The following is an 11,442-nucleotide window of genomic DNA, read 5'->3' as shown; positions in this document are numbered from 1 at the left end:
TGCAGAGGGTGGGATTCTGGAAGGAAATCTCTGAAATCTGTGTTGCTGCTTTGTGCATCAGTGTGCTCTGGGAGCTCCCCACCTCTTCCCAGGTTGCTTTCTACACAGCAGGTAGGTTTGATCCTTGCAAACTTCTCTAACTTACTAAAGAAAGAAAATGAGGTCAATAGAGGCTGACAGCTGGTTCCAATGGGTGAACCTGTGGTTTGGCAGTTGAACACCATGGCCCTTAGATATTTTGATTTCTATCAGCAAATGTGTCTATACTATGAAAATAGGAAGGCAACGCTGTGGACCTTCAAGCATCCCCCATCCTGCCCCTGTTAGCTCAGAGCACAACTTGATTGCTTCCATGTGAATATTGTTCTTTAGATAGAAACAGCTGTTGTAATAAGTAGGGATCACTCTTTTCAGCCCTGTGCTTAAGAAAACACACAACAGGCACTGAGGATGTTGAAGGTAAGGTGCCTTTGAAAATCCTATTAGAAATGTAAGTGACTCCAGGAGGAATGTAAGCACTCTTGGAGAGCTGGGGCTAAACGTGGAATTGAATTCTAAGATGATTTTGCCTCCTGATCTGTATTCCCATCTTTGCATGGTGTCTGTATTTTTATTTTTTTCCTAGTCCGAAAGTAATTTAAACTGAGCTTGTTGGAAAGGTGGAGGCAATAAAGCAGGTATGGTAGACAGAGCCCAAAGGTGGTCAGATTTGCTGAGTTGTGCACAGAAGAGTGGGCTCAAATCCTGCTGAGAGCTGGGTGCGTTTACGTGTGGTGAGTCATGTTTTCCTTACAGATAGATGGGTGGCTTTAGAAAAAATCTCCAGAAGTCCACTAAATCTGTTTCTGGTTTAAATTCTGGATGCCAGAATTCTGTGATTTTATTATTTTTATTTTTTTTTAACTTTTAAAAGAACACCAATGAGTTTAATCTTCATCATTCAGTTGTTTAAACCTGGAACATGCTGTATGTCCTTGTACACATGAAGAGCAGCTCTACGCTAATTAGCATTGCCTGAGCCCTTGTGGATTATTATTAGCAAGCGCAACTTTTTCCCCTTGAATGTTTTACAGAGCTTTTGTGAGCTTCTTACATCAGCTAGCTTGTCCTTTCAGTTTTTTATTATACCTTTTGTAATTGCTTTCTGTCTTCATTTGATATGTTGGTGCTTTACTCCAGTAACTTCTACTATTACTTTTAACTGTTTGCTATTACTAAGATCAACATGATTACATTATTTACTCTGCTTGCTTTAAACATCACCTCTTCTTCCTTGTTTTCCCCCTTCCTTTTCCACTGCCTTTCTGGGAATATTTGAGCTTAACAACCTGATGCTGTCTGAAGTTTTATTTGTTACCTTCATAGCCTAAGACCATGATTACTTTAAGCCCTGTGATATATTGTCATAAAGCAGTAATACCCACCAGACCATTATTGAATTTATTATATCTAAGTGCTCAATAAACAGTGAAAGATAAACCTGTTTTTTACTGCCTGTGGAAGTCAGCCTGTTGATTCCTCCCTTAATTCTCATTCTTGTCAATACTAGAATAATTAAATCCCCACCACAAAAACTCCAATTTCTTCACAGGTCTCTTATCACACAGACTCTGGCTACTTATATTTATTTATTATTTTGCTGCATAGCATTTTGTCAAACCGGCAACATATTCTCACTCCAAGCTTCCCTTCTCTCAGGCAGAAGAGAAAATAATAGGCGCTTATGTAAAACACAGGAAAACAAACTGCTTTGTTTTTATGATGTCCAGTATTTGCTTCATTAAAGTATTTTCTTCAGCTCTCACTAGGAAGCACATTGATACTCTGTTCTGTACTGTAAAACTCACTCCTTCTGAAGGAGATGCTGCCCATCTTCCCTTTCTTGTTGTGGACTTCTTCTCTCCTTTCTTCACCTGTCAGGTGATGCACCTGGATGATTCCTTTTGTCAGACATGATCAAAATGTTGATCAAATAACACATCTGGAGGCTTGGGGTCTGGTGGTTTGCACTCTGCCATCAAGACACCTCTGACAAAGTTTAAGCATTACCTGTGATTCTAAGCCTGGCTGAAACAGCCCTCTGCATCACTACAGGAGCAAAGCTGTTTGTGTGCAGAGAGAAACACATTATTTTGTTTTTGTAAGCATGGAAATTGGATGCAAATTTCATTATGCATTTAAATCAGGAACAGTATTTTACTTCTGTTCTTCATTCCAGCTGCACTATTATCTTTTGGTGGCTTGGAGCAGTTGTGAAATACAACTACAAGAGTCTGTCATTCTTTCTGCGTAAGGAAAGGAAAGTCCAACCTTACGTAGTAAATGTCAGCTTCAGAACAAGCTCTGTAAGGAGCTCTGTGGTATCAGTAAGCATTCATGTGGCACTGTATACTTGTACAAAGCTTGGTCCAGCAGTGATATCTTAAGCTATGTGGAGCAGATGTGGAACTAGTAACATATAATTAAGTCAGAGCTTCACAAAGGAAAATAAAAAATTGAATTGTTTCTTTTCATGTTTATAAAAGTCTCATGAGATCGCGTAAGGTGTTCTGTAATGTTGCCATCAGCTGTCTTGTTGCTTATTCCTGCCATCTTTCTAAAAAGTCAGCATGCCTGCAGACACTGATGTGTCACACTATTTCGCCTGCCTTTCCACTAGCTGGAAATATTACAGATTTGTATCATTTTGCACTTGATGTTATTTTGATTCTCTTCTGCTGAAGCCCAGTCTTGATTTATGGTATGCAGAAGTTTTCAACCCTTTGGTCATTATGCATGCCCAAGGACTTCTCAGTCATTCCTGTGTTGCCTGGGACATGGTGAGACTTCATCGTGTCTTGGCGAATCCTGAACGTAGCACTGAATTTCCTAAGGAAATAGAGAGATGCCCAAAATTGGTCTTTAAAAACTATGTGGTAGTGGAGTAACTGATACGTCAGTGGTGCTATCGATAAGCACTGAACAAAGGATGCAAAATAAGATGGTGAATTACAATTTTGGTGGTGTGGATGGACTTTGTGAGGTGACAGTTTTGTTTTCTGTGCTTTTGTTTCCAGTGAGCACCAGAGTAAAAAATAGAGTCTTTGGTGCTTTGGGAAGTAACTGATTTCTCTGTGTCTAACTTCCAGTTCTACAGGTTGAAACTTTGGCTCATGTAGATTCAGATCCTGCACTGGGACTTGTGTACAGAGCAGTTCAGGTACTGTGGAATAGACAAAACAAATGTCTCCCCTTTTGCAGTAGTATATTGCGGGACTATGACATTGCAGAAGGGAGAAACAGCAAGAAACAATGTTGTAAATAACTATGTGAAAGTGTAACAGGTACAGTTCTTGGGGGAGGACAAGATGATTAATGTCATTGGTATCAAATCTGATTAACGTGTACATCACAAAACCCAAAATACAAACACAAGGCATTTATCCTGTACTTCATGTTCAGTAATTTTAACTGCTTAATGTTTAATGTTGGCATTTGTCTTTACTAGTAGCTGAACTGGACAACTAGCTGATCCTTAGTTGGTCGCATTTTTTTCTCCTCATTATCAGGGAGCAAGGGACTTCCTCGACATGTTTAGCCCAGTGGTGATCATCATCTTAGCTTGATCCTCTGCTAACCCACTAGCATTTTTCCCAGTCTTCCTTAAAATAAAGGCTGTTTATCTTTCTTTGCAACTAGACTTCCTGGAGTGCTGAAAGCCAGTGCTTGGAGATGTTTCAGTGCCAAAAAGATAAAATTTCTAAGAGGATTTAGGCAAACAATTTCACATGTTTTGAATAAAAAATTAAATGCTTTTGAATACATGTATGTGCATTTTCAGGTACCTAAGTAAATAGTTAAAACACAAATTTAATATGTATTTTAAAATAAAATTCTCTGCTCCTGATCTATGAAACCTGGTACCAGCTCATCCTGCTGTGTCTTAAGTATGTAGAACAGATGGCTGTTTTGTAATTGAGCTGCTGTTTTTCCTGCATCCTTTGCTACAAGGGCATTGGGTAGTCAAAACTTCCATTCCCAGGCTACAAGTGTGATGTCTCCTGAAAACAGATGCCATACCCCGGCAAAATGCTTGTTGCGTAGGTCCAGGCTCAGCTGGGAATTTGTGTGTAAATAAGGCTTCAGTGTCTTGGTGTGCTGTTGCGCTTGAGGTGTGCAAACAGATCTTATACAGGAGAGGGGGGAAAAAAAAAAGCAAAATACTGAAAAAACCCAGCTTCTTAATAAAAAAGATGACCTACACAATTAGAAGGCTTCTGTTTTCATAGTCTTCAGCCATTTATATACCAACAGAGTAAACAAAGAAAGGAAGTAGCACAAGAGACTAAAGACAGAGGGCACGTACATATTTTGCCTGCTTAGCTTTTATTCCTCATTGTGCTGTGCAACATTTCTTTTCTCCATTGAACTAATTAGCAAAAAACTGCATCCATAAATCCCTGCCTGAGGTGCTAGGTCAGTGAGCCTGTGTTCTTTCTGGTAGTGAATGCTGTCTGTAATTATTGCATTCATTAATTTTTATCTATACAATTAATCTTGGTCTATACAAACACAGATTTCTGTTCCAAATCAAACTTCCTATGTACATGCTCTGTTGCTGGGAGGAAAGAGGAAGCTAATACAGTATTAAATCAATTTAAATAATGCAATTTTATAAAAATACCCAATAGTAGTTAGTGTTTTTTCTATTATGCAAGGTAAATTGGGGCAGATGAGTTGCACTGATTACATTCTGTGTGATTCTTAACTATGAAAGCAGAACACTTGGTATGTTGTGACTACAGACCCTCATGTGCCTTTGGACTGCTGGCTTCTCTTCTGCTTATTTCTGATGCAGCACTAGATAAAGTTGGGCAATGACATTATTGTTCAGACCATCACAGAGCCTACCCACAGTGACGCTGAGGAGCGATGGAGTCTCACTGCAAACACTGGCATGTTGAGCACTAGGTAATGTCAGGAGTGATTCAAAGAGAACTGCACACTGACTTGTACAAAGCTGGTCAAGGGTGGCAAGTGTTAGCACCTGGTGCAAATGGAGACAAAACTCCTGGCTAACCTAGTTTTTATTAATGATCTGTTCAAAAGGAGATCAGCACTGATATGATTATTTCTGAATCAACATGGGCTGTTGTAGCAGCAGCACCGTTAGTATGCAGCCTTCCTTCCGCTGGAATGCCATCAGGAGGCCATGAAACTTAGCAACTCCAGCTTTCCCTAGATGCTGTTCCCCGGGGTTGACAGCTTGTGTGGGGCGCAAAAATGGCAACACTGACCAGAGCAAGAGGCGCTTATGCTCCAAACTTTTTTCAAATGAACAAAAGACTTTTAGCGCTTCCCAGCTGCTGTTCCTGTGTCCCCAGAGCAGAATTATCCTTTGGATGAAGTCATTTAATGCCTGTCTTTTCTATAGCGTGTTTTATGCTCAAGTGTTAGACTGTTCATCAACTACATTTTTGCAGAAGAGCCTAATTTCTTTGTTGTCTTTCATCTTCCTTTCTCAGGTTTATTTTGTTAGAGATATTTGAGATGTGAATGAGAGACCACCTCCTTTATGAATTTGCTTACAGTTCTGCAGAACTTCTCTGATCTCCCTTGTTTCAAGTGTTTTTTTCTTCAACTGTTTCAGTTTCTGTTCTCTCAGGTACCAAAATTCCAACTCTAGTTCTGGTGATCATAACCAAGAACTGCATCTAAAATCATCCTTTGCTTAAGAAAATTCACTGAATCAATTCTAATTCCTCATGTTGCACTAATCTTATTTGCTAAAATATTTTTTTAAATAATTTGATTAAATGTCAGAATATACAACTGACAGCCAAAAGCTCTTTTCATCCATCAACCCCTTGGAACCCCTTGTATTCACTTGCTCCACATCCATAAGGTGCATAACAATCCAAACTCCTCTGGTATTACCACATTTCAGAATAAGATTTTGTTAACAGCAAGGAAATTTTCAATCTTTGTCTGTCAAGCACATGTTGGAAATCTGGGACATTTTAGTGCTAAATTGGTGTGGGCATTGTTCCACGTTGTTATTTATTAGCTGAAGTGTGAAGGCATTCTGAAAGCCAAGTGGAAGCTGTAATGCTCATCATTCTAGCTATTCTATTATAAAATGCCACTGCCTAAAGGCTTTACAGTCTAAAGGGTTTGGACAGATGAAAGATGAAAATTCAAGTTAATAGTCTATAGGATGGCCACTGAGATCCAAAGTAGTTGGCACCTACACTGCTGCCACTGAGCTTTGCAGTGCCCACTCCTATTCCCTGTTAGAGGATCTATGCTCCTCATCACTTAGACTCCTGAGGGACAAAGCCTTTAGAAGTAGCTTCAAAAAGATGGCATGGTGCTTCAGGAAGCTGGGAAAAAAGCACTTAAAGAAAGCACGTAATGCACTGAAATCCTTAGTTTTGCTGTTTTTCGTAGAGGAAGGAGCTTGAACTTTTACTGATTTAAGATGGGACAGAGATAGTTACAAAGATCAGGATGACACTCATCTCCTGAGTACGTGAAAATTTACTTCCACAGATACTAAATATTGTCTCCTTATTTGAGTCCTTTTTAAGGTGTAGTATATCAACTTTGTTCTCAATATCTCGAGAACAACTGATTTGTTTCTCCATTTTCTTCAAAGTGCCTGGAGATATTTCAGTTTCTGGTTTCTTCTAATTTCCTGCTGCTCGAAATGATAATATAAAAGAGGGGGAAGCCATTTGCATACTATAAGATGAGGATTATTTAATTTGCAAGGATCTTAGTAGTATTCTGAAGAATAAAGTTTGTTTATCATTTTAGGGAAGGAATGACATTTATGCTTTATTTAAAAAAAAAGAAAAGCTACTAGAAGATGGCACATTTATGAGACCTTGCCTGGAATGAGGAAGAGAAAAAAAGGCATTCTCATGAGAGCTATTGGTTCTTTTGCCATTTGTAAAACTGACTGTGAAATGATGGCTTTAGTGATTAAAGGCTGAAAGAAAGAGGTCTTAGAATAATCAATGGATTCTCCAGCATATGTTAATATATTCTGCTTGGAAAGGTTACTTCCATTTATATTCAAGATGAAAATACTTTATGGCATGTAATCGCAAACTTTTTTATCTATGGGAACTAAATACTCAGGTCAACATGGGCAATAAGAATAAAAATAAAATGTGATGGATTAAATTTGTGAGGAAGTGTTGGTTTTAATAACACATTTAAAAAGGTAAAGCAGCATACTGAGCCATTTTTTCCTTCCAAGTAACTTTTCTGATTTTATTATATTATCTAAAGTAAATTCCATACAGTAATGGTAAAAATAAATAATGGAACAAGAACCTTTGATTTAATAAAAGTAGGTTTGTATTTGCCTCCAAAAATTCTGGAAATTTCATGTTACTGGACTTCTATGTCTTTTTTGTTTTCTTCCATTTCATTTGGTGACAGAAGGAAATCTGAAATTGCCAGGTGCTTCTCCTGAAAAGGGATTGTGTATTCAAATGATTCCAGTCAGAACATGCAGAGTGTTCTGCAGAGAGCCAAACCTTGTCTTGAAAGCTCATGTTTATGCAGGCCAGCCATTTAATCAGAGAAATTCAGGTGGATATGAGATACACCTCGTATTACTGGTAGCTGCTGAGGTTGTTCATGTATATCTGCCACCATGCAAAATAAGCTTCTCTCATCTGCAGAAATTCACTGCTTCAGCCAGGTAAGGAAAGAGTCTTCAGTTTTCAAAAATGGGTTGGAGGCTTGGATTTATTTTCCTTTCGTTTCCAGGTTAGGATGCAAATAACACCTTTCTCAGTTTTTCCCTGAAATATTTTCTGCTCCTTTACATCCAATCCCACCTTTGCTACTTGAAGCGCTCGTTTGAAGGGTAGGAAATCATTCAGATTCAGATCATTCCTCCCTGCTACAGTTGGTAAAGGGGTCCTGGCATCTTAAGAAGGTGTTTTAAACATGAAGCTAGGATAGAGGGAGAATGGGGCTGTGAATTAACTGCTGCAGTGTTGAACACACCGCAGGAAAAAGATGAATAAAAAGTAAAGGTAGCATAGGGCTGACCTTCACAGCACCATGGTTAAACAGCTATGAACATGGAAGGCAACTGATTTTATGGAGCCCAAGTGTCTCTGCAATACACTGCAGTCACGTAGCTGAGGGCAACAACATGATTATTGACAAATAGAGAGCCATGCATGCAGTACAGAAAGTGTGATGATACAAAATGAAGAGCCAAAAGTGGAAGATTTTGGAGACAAAACCTAAAACTTCATCTTGGTATTCTTGGTATCAGCTGTAGCTATGCTATGGTATCTCTGCAGATTTGCTTGATTCGGTGCTGATTTACAAACATGGAATCTTTGATGTGATTTTGTGGCATGTCACGTCTGAAGCAGTCTTTGGGGTCTAACTGTGTATGTGTCCTGGGAATGGGTAAAATTGTTTTCTGACTTGTTTTTAGTAAGTAAAAATAACCTCATAAATAAAACCTGAGGACAGTAATTTCTACTTCCCAGGTTGCTTGTCAGTCTGAATATGATAAATATTAAATGACTGCAATTTCAGTATAAAGTCAATTATCTGTGTGTAGCAAATTAAAATTAGACACATTTCTTTAGTCTGGAAATTTATCCTAATGGAGAATGCAATTTGCTTCCTATCAAAGATTAGTTCTCTTGAGTATAACATCAGTGTGCATCAGTTCAGAAGGAGCATTGGCTTGACAGGTTTGGGAAACCACAGACTCTTTCCTCACCAATCCAGTTGGGGAGCTTTTATAGGAGTGGGATGGTAAGATTTCTTTATTCGAAACATGGTTTTTAAAGAACAGTCTGATTTTTTCCTGCTTCTGTACATGTGGATACATGTAGTGCAACTAAAAATAATCCAGAGATTTTATATATATGTATATATATATGTATATAAAGGAAGGATAGGATTCAGAATTAGTTGAAAAGAAAATGGGGTTATGTCTCCTGGAGAAGTACCCTAAAACTTATATCAATTCTGAAAATCCATCAGAACCTTCTTTTTCTCCTTTTTATAATCTGAGGAAGAACGTGGTGGTGATGGCTTGAAAGAAAGGGAGGTGGGCTTACTGAGAGTCAAGCATAGAGATGCAGATTACATTCCCTAAATTTAGTCTCATGCTATTGGATACTGTTCTTTTTGCTGAAGAAATTGTACCTATACTTGAATGCTGCAGTCGTTAGTCTTTCATCATTAGCATAAATCAGGATTCCTTCATCATACTTAAAAAAATATGTATATATATGAGAGAAAATGATGATAAATGTGCAAATTTAGAGCTCTGCTGCCATGGGTACCATGCTGCTTTGGTCCCTGCAGTCTGCAGAGCTGCAGAGCCAGCTGGGTCCAAGTGAGGGCAGCTGCATGTGGGGGGCAGCAGTGGACCCTGTGCCTAGAGTGGTTGAGCCACCTTCCTCCAGTGCTCAGGGGGTCTGTCTGCATCGAGATGCTCCTCCTCAGCTCTGTAACAGAGCCTTCAACCATTTGCAGCAGCCATTAAGCTGCCTCAGGTGGATGCTTTCTGTTTTGCGGGGAGTCCAGATGGCTGCCGGCATTACGTCAGTGTGGCTGTGGGTCAGCAGGGTGGTCTGCTGGCATTACCTCAGTGTGGCTGTGGGTCAACAAGATGGCTGCTGGCATTACCTCAGTGTGGCTGTGGGTCAACAAGATGGCTGCCGGCATTACATCAGCTCCAGAGGTGGTGTGCTGTGTGGAATGCGCAGGCTGAGCTAAGGTATGTCTGATCCCTCTGAGAAAGGTCATAATTTCAGACTGATAACCTGTGGTTTTTTTTTATTATTATTATTATTTTATTTTTTATTTGTTCCAAGTTCCAATCTGATTAACAGCAAAGAAGGTTTTGCAGGGAGAGGTAGTGGACCTATAGGTGTGGTTGGCAAAAGCGACAAGCTTTTGAATATGTGAGCTTTTAGTCATGAATGCAGGTTTTCCCAAAGATTTCAGCATTCTCATGTGTGGGATTTCTGTTCCCAACAAGATGGTGGACAGGCAGTGAGGTGCTGCTGCTGTCCTTGGGGAGATGCGTCTTCCACCATTTGTACAAAGGTGTAGATCAGTAAAATTCTGTAGAGATTCTTCAAGTTTTGCAAGGAGTGCTGATGTTTGTTAATTTCTTATACTGTTCTTAAAACCGTGTTCAGTGCTGGAAGTATTCACATTTGTTCAGGGATACGTGTATAGGCTGATGCGCTGCAGCGTTTGGCGTATCCTGACAGGTTGCAGATGCTTGGCTAACGTATCGCTTTGCTCTTTTGCTGAGTTCACTGGGGATTATTTATGTGAATAAGAAATACTTGTAAGGATGCATCTTGCAAGACCGGGGCCTTATCTCCTGAATTTTGAGACAAGCTGTCCATATGGTAGGTTGGTTTGTTTGTTTTCTTTGTTTCATTTTTGTTTCCCTCTCCTTTCTGTTACAAATGTTGACGCAAGGTGAACACCTGCAATGAGAAAGTCCCTGCAGGGGCTCTGTGTGAGTGCTGTGCAAAGCATGCTCTGTGCACCCTTGGCTTTGATTTCAAGGGAAATCTAAGCAAGATCTCAAGTGAGATAACTCCTGTGTCAACGAGGAAAAGGCTGGCTGTGGTAAATAATAAAGGCCTGGTGTATATAAAACTGACACTGATATACGTAGAAGTCTGACTAGTACATACTCTGTGTTCTGCCGGGAGGGCTCTACCAGAACAGTCTTGGAAGTTGAGTGTGAGAGATTTCTTAAGCTGTTAGTTCAAAGGTTGCTTGACTAAGGTCAGGACTCTGCCGTGGAATGATTTGAGGAGAAAGAATGCTGCTTAAAATCAAAGCACTTCTATTTATGTAAATCTATTTTACTATTGCATGTTAATGGAACAGTTAACCTCAGGTTGTCCTCTTGAAGAACTGCTAAGACTCTTGGCTTGTGCTTTCTTAGAAGTTTTAAGTGGGTATTTGCAAGTCCTGTTCTCAAAAGTAATATAAGCAACCTGCCAGTCACGCCTAGCTGACAGGGAACTGCCACTAAATGGCATTTGCTCTTTGAGGGAGGAGAAAAAATACGCTTCAGACATACGGCAAAGCCTTTCTCCTTGAAGCAGTCCTGCCAGTCGGCAGTGACTGTGTTCCAACAGGGGAAGACTTTGGCAGGGAGCAGGGTGAGCTGTGGTTATTAAAAACTGGGCTGAAGTAGTAGCAGCAGAAAGCAGCTTGAAGAATTTTTGACAGTGTGATGATAGCCTGCCTAGTTCTGTCATCCTCCGGACTTGGCGGGAACAGAAAATTCCTGTTGTCCTGTTGTATTAAGTTGAAGGAGGGAAGATTTAGGTTAGATGTTAGGGGGAAGTTCTTTACTAGGAGAGTGGTTAGGCCCTGGAACGGGCTGCCCAGGGAGGTTGTGGATGCCCCGTCCTTGGACGTGTTTAAGGC

The sequence above is a fragment of the Lagopus muta genome, chromosome 15 (assembly GCF_023343835.1).
Source record: "Lagopus muta isolate bLagMut1 chromosome 15, bLagMut1 primary, whole genome shotgun sequence".
In the NCBI taxonomy this organism is placed as follows: domain Eukaryota; kingdom Metazoa; phylum Chordata; class Aves; order Galliformes; family Phasianidae; genus Lagopus; species Lagopus muta.
The sequence above is the reverse complement of the archived record's forward strand: the minus strand, read 5'-3'. Positions refer to the sequence as shown.